Here is a 14,779-nt window from a genome sequence, read left to right as displayed (position 1 = left end):
ATATTAGTTGTACTTGTGGTTTATTGAAAGTGTGTCGATAGGACACACAAACAACATTGTGTCTTTTTCTTGAAGACAACTCAAAAATTGCAATACTTCTTTTGTACTCTTGAAAAATGAGATCTTTTAAAAGCATAGGATCATCATGTCCACTTCCTGTAAGTGTTTCATTCACAAATACATAATCTTCTAAATAAGTCAAGTATCATCTGAAGTGTAGAAGGTAAACTTTCTACAGTTCCAGTAGTCAGTGTTCTATTTAAAAGTGCAAGGGACATATATGGTGTTTTGCACTGATACAATGTATCAAGCAGATGTCTAATTCTTGTATGATGTGCATCCAGCGTCTCTTTATGATGAAACTGACTCTTACACCTTCTTCTATCAAGACAAGCTAGAGAGTGACCCAAAGCCCAGTTTCTTCATGAACTTCACAGTCATCTATTCTCTACACCATCTTGATTTGTTTTTGAACATCATCATTTTTGTGCAACACTTGCAAAAGTGTCTTTAAGAGTTTACAAGAAAAATTGTCAATATTGCACAAAGAAAGTCCATGCCTGAGTTTCTTTTGTTACTTTTATCACACCCTGGACTAATATTTCTACTTAACTAGTGACTGTCTTTCAGATTTCTTCTTTTTCAGAAATCACATCACTTTGTACTTCATAGGTGTGTCGCGGTCATGATCCCAGTAAGGTCACAAAGCAAACACACCAGGACAAAAGGCACATCCTCCAACGACAATGTAGGGAGAAGCTGGACATGCAGGGTGGCTGGCTGGGGTAGGCATTTAGTAGGAGCTGACTTGACCCACACCAACATGGCCGCCAAGACAGAACCTCCTGTGGAACTCAAGATGGCCCCTGGCAGACCCGAAGATCTGACATCCCTGGTGATCTAGTGTTAACAGGGTGCGGCCCATAAAACCACGGCTGGCCCACACCCTGTGCTTGCCGTTTCTTCTGCTAACTACCACAGCAGTGTAATACTTACCGCTCCTGTATTCCACGTGCACAGAGACTTTAGGTTACCGGTGCACGCCCAGACTTATCTGCAGCCATACCAGTGACTTCATCGTAAGAGTTCCGCTTCATGCCTCTGGCTTGAATCTCACTTGGAACTGTAGCCCGGACTCACCTGCAGCCGTACATCTTTGCAGATTTCATCATAAGGGTTCTGCTTCGAACTCCCGTCCTGATTCTCACTTGGAATCATAGCCGAGAGAGGACTACAGCAATCGCAGCTCCTGAAACGAGAAAACAGTAGTAAGAGACTGAATTCAGATTTTGAATCCCACCATAATTTCCCATTTAGCACAGACTTACCTGAACAGGTGATCAGCCTCTACACTCATTCTTCCCACAGTGGCCAACCCAAGGAAAAGCTTTCCGTGAGACCCACACATGTGGAAAGGTAGAGAAAGCGACTTGTTAGAGCACACCGTGCCACCCAATGAGAATAAACAGCACGCTGTTGAAGCCTCCAAAGGGACAAAGCAACGCTGTACAAAGATTTACCTCCATACCTTCAGCATTCAGTGCATCTCCAGCTCGCCTTCTTCATCCAAATACGGTGAGCAAAATTGCCTGCGCGCCAGCTAGCATAATCTAAGGGGAACACAAGGTGGAGGTGGGGAGAAAGCTGGGTGACACAAACTGAATATTTGCACTTACTTACCCATAGGTCTTCAACCAGACCCCCTCGCACATCTTACCAGAGGCTCCAAGTGGTCCCTCCCAACCTTACTGCTCGTTGGACTTTGGTTCTTCAGCATACCAGTGGGGGAAGGAGTGGCTTGGGCATTCACCATAGCAGAGATATCCAGTGGGGGCAGCGCTTCGAAACAGTCCGGACCAGTGCCTCCTGCAGGGCATCAGAGGTAAGCATTACAGAACGCTAAGCCCATGTTTCAAGCCCTACCCAAGTGTCATGGAGTAGGAAGTAGACTAGTTAGCAGCCCTTTTGGGGGATTTGCATGCAGAGGTGCATGCAGCCTGTTCTGAGACTAATGCCATGAGAAAAGAGGTAGTGGTGAATAGGGAAAGGACAGAGGATCTTGCAAAATGCCATGGAAGCCCATATCAACTGTGGGGCCATCGGAAACTACATGGACCTGAAGGTGGCCCAGCGGATTGGTGTACCTGAACAATGGAAGGAGAAGGTAGACCACATACTCTCGGTGGATGGTTCAAAACTATTGTCTGGGCCTGTAACTTAGTGCACTGAAGAGGTGGAGCTGTTGGGCTGGGACGGTCATTGGGAGTGCATAGTTTTCGACCTGATAAATGCACCCCAGTTCCAGATCATACTTCACATGCCCTGGTTGGAGTTCCAAAACCCGGTCATCAACTGGAGTACACACTCAGTGGTCTTCCCTTCTGAGTGCCTCCGTACCTGTTACCCGTTTGCACCTACCATGGCCAGGTTACCAGCGTCTAACACTCCAAAGTGGGGAGAAGCAGTGCTGCTGGGCTTGAATGGACAACCAGCACCTTGTTTAAAGACTACCAAGATGTGTTCCAAAAGGAGCAGGCCAATACCCTACCCCCCCATAGGCCATACGACTGCCAAATGGACTTAATGCCAGGATCTCAGGTTCCATGCAGTGGCATTTACGCACTTACTGAGAAAGAAAATCACCACCTAAGTGAATGCCTGGACCCTCAAAATCCCCAGCCTCCTCAGCTCTCTTCTTCGTACCCAAAAAGCATGCTTATGATACAGAAATAGTAGAGAAAAACGAGAACTATGAAAGACCATGTGACCTATCATGAACATAATAATATAAACCGAGCAAAAAAAAAAAAGAAAAGTAAAAATGCAATACAAAAATTGGTTCTCTTTGCATAAATGTACCATGGAACAACGTGATGCTGAAAGGATGTTAACAAGTCTAGCACAAATAAACTCAAGAGATGTTTGGGCCATCATCAACAAGCAACAAGGTAACCAAAAAACAATGGATTGCAAATTATACAAGGTTATTTACAAAACAAGGCTCAACTGCGGAACCAGATCGCCAATGTCCAAAACACTGGAATATCATGATCTCAAGAGATGCCATCCTTAATAACATCAAGCGAATTAGTTCATCCCAGGCACCGGGTCTGGATGGCCTTACAAATCAAATGTTGAAGAAAGATCCAAACGAGTGGTCAGATTTCTATGACAACCTTTTCAAGATAATAATAAAGAAAGGCAGAGTCCCTGCATCACGGAAGCATGGGTGTAGGACATGGGGGGAGATAGGGAGGACAAATCCCACCCACAATTTTAAGCAGGGGGATATAATGTCATTTATACCCCCAGAATCTCTTGCGCAAATCGGACTTGAATTCACTTTTATGCATCCTGATCAATTGTATGCATCATGATCCAAAGAAATATAATATGCTGCATGATAACAGAGTGCAAAGTACTGCATATTTTATGTGAACCAAGGGGTGAGTGAGATATGGCATTATTAATCAATTAAACATTATCGCAGTAGAATTGGGGAGCATGAAGGGACAGGCTGACAGCTCCCAGAGTGTGATCAGTGTGTCTACCAGATTAATTGGGAAGTGGCAGGGTGTAAATTCGTAATGTGAGATTAACTTGGGTCTTAATTAGGCCAACAGGCCAGTTCCGGCGCGGTGTAGAATTTGGCTCTGTTATGTATTTCCAAGGGCACCGACAATTGAGCCTGGCTTTTATTGGTCATTCTGACAGGGCGCAGGAATGGCAGAGACCCATCCATGGAGTATCCATCAATGCACATACATCCATGATGCGAGAGAGCAAGTATTTATTATCTATTTAATTTACATTGTTGCTCATCTTGCCTGCCTGGCCTGCTCATCCCCAAAACGTGGCCCGGCTGTGGTATATAATGCGAAATGGCGCAGCACACAAAAAAGAATGGTTGTGTAATCTTCAATCGGGTCATTGGTTGACACTTCATGGTAAGTGGTTGCTGACCGCACCCTAGCGCTTGTGCAACTTCTGGCATATTTTTCAGAAAGAGGCCAGCAGCCAGTCATATGTATAAGTCTGCATAAAGGTTTGCCCAGATTAGTACTAGCGTGTCCGTAGTGTTTCCCAATAACTGCATAGTCCTGTGGACTGCGGCTTTGCAGTTGTTGTATTTTATGTGATGATGAAGGGATAATATTTGCTTTGATATGCAGTAATTGTAAGGAACTGGAGACTGTGGGCCTCATTACGAGTCCGGCGGTAACCGAGGCGGTAAAACTGCCTGGTTACCGCCGGACTCGTATTACCATTCCGCCTCTGTGATTCCCGGAATTATCGGGGCATTACAACCCCAGTGTCCCGGGAATTCCGGAGTCGAAATTTTGTAAATCCCCATTCCCATTGAGTCCTATGGCACTCAATGGGAATGGGGATCATGGAAACACTGTGTTTCCTCGTCCGCGTGCAGGCGGGCGGTGGTAAACCAGCCAGGTCAAACCTGGCGGGAACGCCACCTCCTGCCTGCAGGACTCGGGATCGGGCAGTCCGGAATTAACAGTGGGGGTGGGTTTACCGCCACTGTTATTTCCGGACCGCCCGACCTGTAATGAGGCCCTGTGTTTCGACCTACCAGTAAATTATTACGCATTGCGACAAGGAGCAAAAACTTGATGGAAGGGAAGTTTACTTACCAAGGAACAGTGGTCGAACTGGGTGGGAGTGGTTACAAGCGGTACTCCTCTACCTTTTATTATTATGTTTTAGCGTTCCTATACTTACTTTGAAAAAGAAACCATTCTGGAATGGTTTTGTTTTAAAATAAAATTGTAGGAAGCAGTTGAAACCTGAACTTCAGTGCACTGCACTGAGCGTTCCATTTAACAGCAGGCACAATTGTTTGAGGGTTTGGGGGTTTGTATTATGTGTGGGAGGGGGTGGGTGATGTGGTTTGTGAGGAGCGAGGCAGGCCAACAGGGAACATAGTTCCACTTCTACTTTTCATGCACTTTAACCACTGCCAAGGAACAATCATTTGCACTGCCTGTATTTCAGGTAATGAACAGCTTTTATTTGTGTTAGTGTGTGGACACCGTTTTATTGCATCATCACAGGCTCCTTTCTTTTCGGTAACAGTGGCTTGGAGGTTCTTTTCCGAGTTGCCCATCTGTTAATGTCCCCAGCGGTTGCTATAATTCCTAGCATTGTGCAAATTTACCAGGTCGCAGTCAATATGATGTTAAACGTGCCAGTGTCAGGGGTCCTGCTCCCTAAACTCATGGATTCTCAAATAAGAAAGCATGTGTTACCTACACCAGAACCATCCTATATTGTTCAGCACTCTTTGGGCCTGATTTGCAAAGGTTTTTTTAATGGGATTGCTCCATTGGAAACAAACATTTGTTTTTTTGAACAAATGTGCATGATCATCACTGACTACAAATAATTGGCAGATTCGCCTTTGTGGTTTGTGTATGTATCAAAGTCCCCAAGATGTCCCTTGTTCCCCCCAGATTTTATGTGTCTGCTACGCCTCTGCATGAAAGGTTGCAATAACTGTGCCTATCTTCAAAAAGGGCAAAAGAATGGAGCCCAACATTACAGACCAATAGCACTCCTGGATGTGGTTGGAAAGATATTTGCCACTCAACTCCTAAACCATTTAACAACTTGGATTACATCATTTCGAGCATTTGATCCTCGGCAAACAGGCTTTGTTATGGGAGTTAGGTGTGGTCTAAATCTACATATCTCAACATTTTGAAAAAGGAGTCAATCAGGAAGAGAACAACAACATATCTTGCCTTTGTAGATCTGACCCACACCTTGAATGGAGTCGATAGAGAGTTGTCGAAAAGAAACTGTCCCCCTAGTTTGATTATGGCCATCTAGGAATTGTATTCCAACACCAAAATCCAAATTCGTTTGGATCAAAATGGTTCACTATCAACCACAATAAAGACCTCTCGAGGCATGAAACAGGGGTGTCTATTGGGTTCAGCATTCTTCAATTTGTTCATGGCGGATGTGGGAAGTGTATTGGAGGAAGTACAATTGTTTCCACCTAAAATCAATGGAAAACATCTCAGCTAGATGATCTATGCAGATGACATGGTGCTTCTGAATGTAACCCCAATTGGCCTACAGTGAAAATTGACAGCTCTAAAAAAATACACTGACTGTAATGGTCTGGAGATAAATGCTGCAAAGACAGAGATCTTTCTCCTAAAAAACCTAAAAGGAGGCAAAGATAAAATCAAGAAAACGTTTCAATGGCAGCTGGGTAAAGAAACAGTGAACTGTGTAACTCAGACCCAGTATCTGAGAACAACAATCAATGCAAGAATCACAGATGAGTCCATGACTCGGAAAATCTGAATGAAGTGTAATCAACTGACTGCACAAGTAGTAACGATTCATAACAAATATGGAAAGTTTTCACTAAAACCAGTGGTAAGCTTTTATAACACCATAGTTATACCAGCGCTGATCCACTGAGTGGTATCCATGTTGCGATGCTCCTATGTAATCTGGTCGCAATGTGAACATGTGTTTTGGAGAAGAATTATTCCATTACCGAAAGGCACTCCTACAGCCTGTATTCACTATGAAATTGGTTTTACTTCTATCAATGCTAAAGGCATGTGGAACACACTAACGCTTTACTGGAAAGTCATAGAAGCGGACAGCCTCCAACAATTTAAGATTTTGAATACTCCAGCGGTAGACAAAAGCAGTATAATTTTCAACAGGTATATGCAAAGTTGTGAAATAATTCTTCAACAATTAAACTCCAACCGAGAGGTCCTGCTAAAAAACCCTAAAGCTGTAAAAAATATATATATATTGCAGCAGGACTGGATTGAAATAATAGAGCAGGGAGCACAACATAGGTCTAAATCCTTAAATAAATTGCTGAAATACATGGAAAAGTTCCCCTGCAAGTGATTAAGAACAATATTGTTAAAGTTCATATTGAACTTATTTCGAACTCAGAGAAGTGCAAACTTTGAGAAAAAAAAAGTGAGATTGAAGACCTGAAATGTAGATTTTGAAGAATCTTGTTCTGCCCACAACTCAGAAGAAGAACTAAACATCTGGGTGTCAACATTTCAAAAAGATTGTCCCTAAGTGCTGATGTGTGGTGGGCTAGAATGTTGAATGGAGAAGACAATAAATTAGCCTTTGCACTGACATTTTACCTGGATCAACTGAACAACAGCTTGGAAATCCAAGATTAATTGTACATTTTGAAAAATTCGAAAAATAAGTAATTGAGATTTTCTAAAACACTTATGATACAAGCAAATCATATCCTTTTTGTCTTCCTTCTACATCACACTCTGTTCATACCTAGTGTGATTGCTTCATTTCATCCGCCTAAGATAGTGTAAACTGCTTGATTCTAAGTTCATTTTAATTTGCACCCCTTGTTTTTTTTTCTTTTTGCTCTGACTTCTTGTGAGTTTTAGTTTTGTTTTTCTGCTAATTGATGTATTATTGTCTTGTCTTAACAGTATAAGTTGTATGATTTTAAAAAGTTTGTAATAAACTGTTATAAAAAATAAAAAAAGAAGTCTGGTTGTCAACCATACACATCCAATTGAAAGGTCCCAAAAGGTTCCATCCCAAATGCATTGGCTGCAATCCTCTTGTTTCAATAATTAACCCTGCAGCAATTAAACTAGGGTTACCCTCATCCCTAAAGATACACCCTGCCTTTCATGTAACACTGATAAAACATGTACACCTAGACACATGAAACGCTCTACATAAACCTCCACCAGTAGAAACAGTAGATGGGGAAAAGGAATATGAGGTACGAGACATCTTGGATTCTATAATCATTTAAAAAAAGTTACATTACCTGGTCAATTGGAAAGGTTAAAGCCTGTTAGATAGGACATGGGAGCCCACAGAAAACATTCATGCACCTCGCTTACTAGCTCGGTATCACCATATCACTGGGAGGATAGCTTAATGGCAACGTGCGCCCCTTGGAAACAAGACGACAGGAAGCAGCACAGGTTCGATCCCCGGGTCCACGCTTAGAAACTTCTGGGTGTTTAAGCGTGTTATAAATACAACTAAGACAAAAAATAACAATTACGCAACTTAAAAAAATGAACAATTCCTGTAACAGCGCCTCGATTCCTGTGGGCTGTGTGAGCGCTTTAAAAAATGCAAAATAAAAATTAAAAAAATAATAATCACCCAACCCAGTCAGGACCTGGATTGGCTATCCTTGGGGGGGGCTTTGGAGAGGAGTGCTTTCATGATCCCAGTAAGGTCACAAAGCAAACCCACCAGGACAAAAGGCACATCCTCCCATGACAGTGTAGGGAGAATATGGACATGCACAGAGGCTGGCTGGCGCAGGTGTTTAGTGGGAGCTGCTTTGCCCCACACCAACATGGCCACCAAGACAGAACCTACTATGGAACTCAAGATGGCCCCCGGCAGATCTGAAGATCTGACATCCCTGGTGGTCTAGTGTTAACAGGGTGCGGCCCAAGGCCCAAGGCCCAAGGCTATAAAACCATGCCCCAGGCCACACCCTATGCTTAGCGTTTCTTCTGCTACCTACCAGAGCACTGTAATGCATACCCCTCCTGTATTCCTCTTGCACAGAGACTTTAGGTTACCGGTGCATGCCCAGACTCATCTTCAGCTATACTTACCAGCAACTTCATTGTAAACATTCTGCTTCACACCTCTGTCCTGAATCTCACTTGAAACTGTAGCTGGGACTCACCTGCAGCCGTATATCTTCACAGATTTCATCGTAAGAGTTCCACTTCAAGCTCCCGCCCTGATACTCACTCAGAATCATAGCCGAGCGAGGTTCACAGCAGTAGCTGTTACTGAAATTAGAAAACAGTAGTAAGAGACTGAATTCAACTGTCGAATCCCACCCGAGTTTCCCATTTAGCACAGACTTACCTGAACAGGCAATCAACCGCTCAACTCATTCTTAGTGCAGCGGCCAACGCAAGCAAAAGCATCCCGTGAGACCCCCACCTGTGGAAAGGAAGAGAAAGAGACTTGTTAGAGCACGTGGGGCACCTGACGAGAACGTTTAGCATGAAACAAGCTGCTCTCTGCGCTGCAAGCCTCCAAAGGGACAAAGCAGCACTGTACAAAGATTTACCTCCAGACCTCCAGCATCCAGTGCATCGCAGCTGGCCTGGACCACTACTCACAGTGAAGCAACTGGAGTCAGATGCTTACCTGACAGCTCCAGCCCACATTCTTCATCCAAACACAGTGAGCATAATCATCTGCGTGCCAGCCAGCCTATCTAAGGGGAACACAAGGTGGAGGTGAGGAGTAAGCTGGGGGACACATACTGAATATTTGCACTTACTTACCCTTTAGGTCTTCAACCAGACCCCTCACACATCATACCAGAGGCTCCGAGTACTAGCGGGTCCTTGGACTTTGGTCCTTCAGCGGACCAGTGGGGGAAGGAGTGGCTTCAGCATTCACCATAGCCGAGTTGTCCAGTGAGAAATGTTTTCCATTCTCGACCAAAGACTTCACAAAAGTTGTGTCGTGAAAGTACACAGTTTGCACCTTTGTGTAGAATGGTGGTGTGACCTTAATTAACTTAAGTTTGTTTAACACAAAAATGAACAATTTTCTTGCTTCCCCACATGCCTAGAATTAAATTTCACAATTATCAAACAATTTGTGAAGGCTCGAGAGTTTACATTCTTTAATGAATATTTTCTATTCCTCTGTCTAACACCTAAAGAAATTCTAGTTTCTCTTTTCTTAATAAGCTGTTGTTTCATATTATAGGAAGAGCTAACACTATGAAAAAAGTGATTGTAATGTCATCAATGATATTTGTGATGTCCTGGGTGTTAGTCTTAGCAATGCATGTAGATGCTGTGCGTTATGGTTGCTGAGCTTACCATAATGGGGGAATGTGCAGTATTTTTGGTTTCACTGTGAAGTATAACATCCCTTTAACACATTTTTTTTACTGAATGTACATATAGATATCGAGCAGGGAACGAAAACAAAGGGGATAAAGATGTGATGTGGTTAGTGATGTCATCAGTTACATTTGAGATACATCTTTCATGTTCTGGGTGTGACTGTTAGCAGTGCACAGTGGTGATGGCAAGTATGGGGACTCAGTCTGCCATAACTGGCGAATTTCAGGGGTTTTTCGGTTTTAATTTGAAACATAATGGGGAGGGCGAACATTTTTTTTTTGTGAAGTGCACAGGTATTTCGTAGGGCAACTTAACCATAATGTCCCCGCAACAAAGTTTTTTTTTAGTGAATATATATATACATAATACAAGGCCCGCGGTAGTGGGCGTGGAGTTATTGTTAAGTTGATAAACCCATAGGAAGAGCACTTTTTGGGTGGCTTATAACTTCGCTCCTCCTGGACAAATCCGCACCAGACTAGGCAAAAAAAGTATATGGCCCGTTCTGATTTTTATTGCCAAGTTTGGTGAGGTTTCGTATGGGGGGACAAAGTTATAGTGGGGGTCCCAAACATTTTTTTTCCATAGACTGAATGGAGAAAAACTTTGCTCATGCCTACAGCCCAAACCACTGGACGGATGTTCACCAAATTTGCAGTAGGAGCGGCGGCTTGGTCCCGAAAGCGTGATGTTGTAAATTAGGTGGAAATCTGTCCAGTAGTTTTTTTAAACAACCAAAAAGTAGGTCCAGAAAAATAAGTGCTGTTGGTTGGAGTGAAGCGTGAGGTACGTCACATTTTCTTGATGCGCCAACCATGTTGGATCCGCGGATATCCACGGACAGCGCAGTGTGGAACAGAGCAGCAATCCAATTTTGGGGAGTGTGTTGGTGTGGAAGAGTGGCTGGAGAGGGTGGGGGAGTGAGAGATGGGTCAAATGCTCTATTTGTTTAAGTGGAAGAAGGAAGCGCTGTGATCGCGGTGTGCGCAGTCATCGCGGCAGTCCATGGACATAATAAACACTGGCCAGACTGTTGGGTATTTTACCATGCTCGGATGTATTGGTTTAGGGTAGTTAGTAGAGTATTGGGTGAAGAGGGCATGTATTGAAGCGTTTGTGCATTGGCTGTAATTACTGTTTTAGTATGTTAAGTGAAGTGGATAGGTCTTGAAGTGGTTGTGTTATGTTTTTGGGTTGTGGTCAGTGGGCAGGTGTTTGCTTGCATGGGTGTGTTATGCTGCAATGGTTGTGGCCAGGGCCTAGAGTCTTGGGTGGATGGTAGAAGGCTGTAGTCTGGAGGCCATGCACGCAAGACTCTAAGCCCTGGCCACAACCACTGCAGCATAACACACCCATGCAAGCAAACATTTTGGGTTGTTGTCAGTGTGCAGGTGTTTGCTTGCATGGGTGTGTTATGCTGCAGTGTTTGTGGCCAGGGCCTAGATGATTGGGTGCATGGCCGAACGACTTAGGGTGGAGGCCATGCAACGAAGACTGTAGGCCTTGGCCACAACCACACAGCATAACACACCCATGCAAGAAAACATTTTGACAGTGGTATGTGGGCTGCATAGGTGGTATGTTTTCAAAAGTTTGTCTACTGGTTGTCAGTAGTGTGATAGTATGTATAGGACAGTGGACCTAGTGTGTGGGAGTTGGTTTGTTGGACTGTGTTCAGAATTTTGGATGTATGGTATTGTATGGCTGGCTACAACTATTGTAGTATAATACAGGTATGCACTGAATGTTGTGACTCCAATCATTCTATACTTACTGTTTGCATTGTTGAGGCTTTGTGCAGCTTTTTGCATGGTATGGGAAAAGGTATCTGACATTGGGCCTCATTACGAGTCCGGCGGTAAACTGCCCGTTTTTCCCGCTCGGTTACCGCCGGACTCGTATTACCATTTTGCCTCTGTGATTCCCGGAATTACCGGGGCATTACAACCCCGGTGACCCGGGAATTCTGGAGGCGGAATTCAGTAAACCCCCATTCCCATTGAGTCCCATAGGACTCAATGGGTATAGGAAGTGGAAACACCGGCACCATCTCGTGACGGTGCTGGTGTTTCCTCATCTGCCTGTAGGCAGGCGGTGTTAAACCCACCAAGTCAGATCTGGCGGGAACACCACCTCCTGCCTGCAGTACTCGATATTGGGCGGTCCGGAAATAACAGTGGCGGCGAGTTTACCGCCACTGTTATTTCCGGACCGCCCAACCCGAAATGAGGCCCATTGTTTTTTCATTCTCTGTGATAAACTAAAAGAACACATGTTAGGGTAGGTAGTTTGTAATGAGTTATTGCATTGCATAACAGACATTTCTGTACTTTGTGGGCCTTCAAAGTTAGTACTATACAAGTACTATGCTTCAAACCAGTGTACTGTGCAATTTGCTCAGCTCCTTTGTTTGTATAATCATTGGGTCTGTGGGAAAACAAAATCCATGCAGGATTGAAAAAAAAAACCTCTACGTTATGGTACAATCTTTTCCAGTGGTTGATTTCAGTAGGAGGAAATTAATAGGTTATGGTGTTTGGTTTGGAAGTGGTGGTACTATTTTTGTAGTTAGATATGAGTTGGCGTATTATAATTTTTATTTCTTGTTGCATTTTAGCAGTATTAATTTATCTGTTTGGTTGTTGCAGAATTTTGGGGCAGTTAGATACCTGTTGGCGTATTCTAACTGTAGATAGCTTTGAAGTTGTTCAGAGTCTTTTTATATGTAATAAGTGTTGCAGGGTTTGCTTAGTAAAATGTATATTTCAGTATTCCGGTTATAGTAAGATACCAGTTGGCATATTCTAACTGTTTACAGTTTTTCACTTATGAAGGGTATGTTTTCAAGCATGTTGTCTCTTGTTGATATATGTATACTTGCACTGTTAGATAGCTGCTGCCTGATTCTAATAGTTTGTGGATTTAAACGTTATTGAGGACAGTTTGTAGATGCTCATACTCAGATTAGTGAACACATTTTGGTTTCAAGAATATTAAGTAAGCGTTTACAAGCTGTTCTGGTAATCTCTGTTTTAGAGTAATGGAAGTATCATTACATTCGATCCATCCACATTTCTTTTTGATATATGCAGTATAGTGACCTGCATTGGTTGTGGCTCCTCCGTGGTAGATTAAGCCTACTGTTGTGAAGATTTTCTTGCCAAGTAATACTTGTCCATGTGTGAATCCAGTCAGTTTGCAGTTGTTTATGGTACCATCTACATTGTAACGCAAAGGTATTACTATTACGTATTTATTATGTGACTTTATCTGTAAGGTGGAATGATTATTGGAATTGAAAGTAGTACATAATATGCCATGGCTTGCATTTTGTATAAGCTGCTGAAATGGAATGGATTCACAGTTAGGTATGGATACATACACAAAACGTTCATTAGGGACTTGCTCCTGTGCCGCATGGCTGCAGAGAGTGCATGTATGTTTCCACATGTATGAAATCTAGGTTGTAGGTATGTTTTTGTTTTCCAGTACTTGTAGTAAGTTCATTAGAAATTCGTGTGGATCTTATTGTGTGTTTATAGGGAATCTGACCATTGCAGCACAGTAGTACAATTCCTGCCTTATTCCAGAAACACTGTAAGTGTTGTCAGGATTGTGTATGTCATTTCTGTGAAGGACTAACATTTGCAAACATAATTGGTCGGTCCTCTTTGAGGAAATGTTTTCAACAATTGGTGGCAATCGGAATAGAATATTAATTGCTACATTTGCATAGCAATTTACACCAGTTATATTGGAAAATGTGAATGGACCAGACAATTCTGTGTCTGAATCATTTGATGGAAGTGCACATTTATTCTTTGAAGAGGTAGTTGCTTTTGTTTGTGCAGTAGATCCTTCTTTGGTTGTTGTAATTGTTGAAGTATCAGCTGTTTTTAATTTCTTTGGAGGTATTGTTGTGAGATCCTGTATAATTTGAGTCTGAACTAGTTTTCTTTTACAAAGTTTTGCTTTTTGAGGAACAGGGTAGGTTTTAAGATGGAGTGCGTAGAGTGCATGTAGTCTATTGTATTCTACAATGCAAGGAATATCAGCTATTGCTTTACCTGCATCAGAATTGACTAGAAATAGTCCTTCAAGTGTACATAGGCATGACAGTGCTACAGAACTCATGCCTTCGTTAAACACGTTGCTGCCAATATCTATCAATGCTTGATCTAGGGTAAGACCTTGTGATTTATGAATGATGTTTGCGTATGGTAGAGATAGAGAAAATTGTTCTCTTCGTACATACATGTCTTTGATAAGAAGGAATCGGGCTATTGAGCATCCTATCCTTTTAACTTCTGACAGTTTGTCGAAGTGAATATTGACAAACTGAATGTTGTTGTCACGTGGATATGCCTGAAAGCCAACAACTGTACCAAGTGCTCCATTAACTAGTCCTTGCTCCACATCAAGATTATTTTTCAGCATTACTCTGCAGTTTAAAGACAATGTTAATATTTTCTCTAAACCAGCTGTGTTAGAGTTTTCTATGGTATTTTGTCATGCTGTAGCTTGTTCACATAGGGGTAGGGTCATACCGTGCATGCCCAGTTTGTATGTGGAGTAAATGTGAACTATTGGTTGCATTTCTTGTTTCAACATTGTTTCATTGAATTGTTGCAAGAGTTGGCATCAAGGACATACATTTTACATTTGTGTGTGCTAATTGTTCCATCACATCAGTAGCACATGAGTTATGCCCATTGAGTGCATGGATGTGTCTGTTTTTTAATATAGATTGTGCTTCTTTAGATAGTACACCAACTCTAATACTTTTCAAAATGTTGGCGTAGGTGAGGTTTGCAGACTGACGCATTTTTTCAGTTAATTCATTGTATTGGAAAGTTTGCCAAAGATTTACATTTCCT

The sequence above is a fragment of the Ambystoma mexicanum genome, chromosome 6p (genome assembly GCF_040938575.1).
Source record: "Ambystoma mexicanum isolate Mex_15411 chromosome 6p, UKY_AmexF1_1, whole genome shotgun sequence".
NCBI classification, from domain to species: Eukaryota; Metazoa; Chordata; class Amphibia; order Caudata; family Ambystomatidae; genus Ambystoma; species Ambystoma mexicanum.
Note: the sequence above shows the minus strand (reverse complement) of the source record.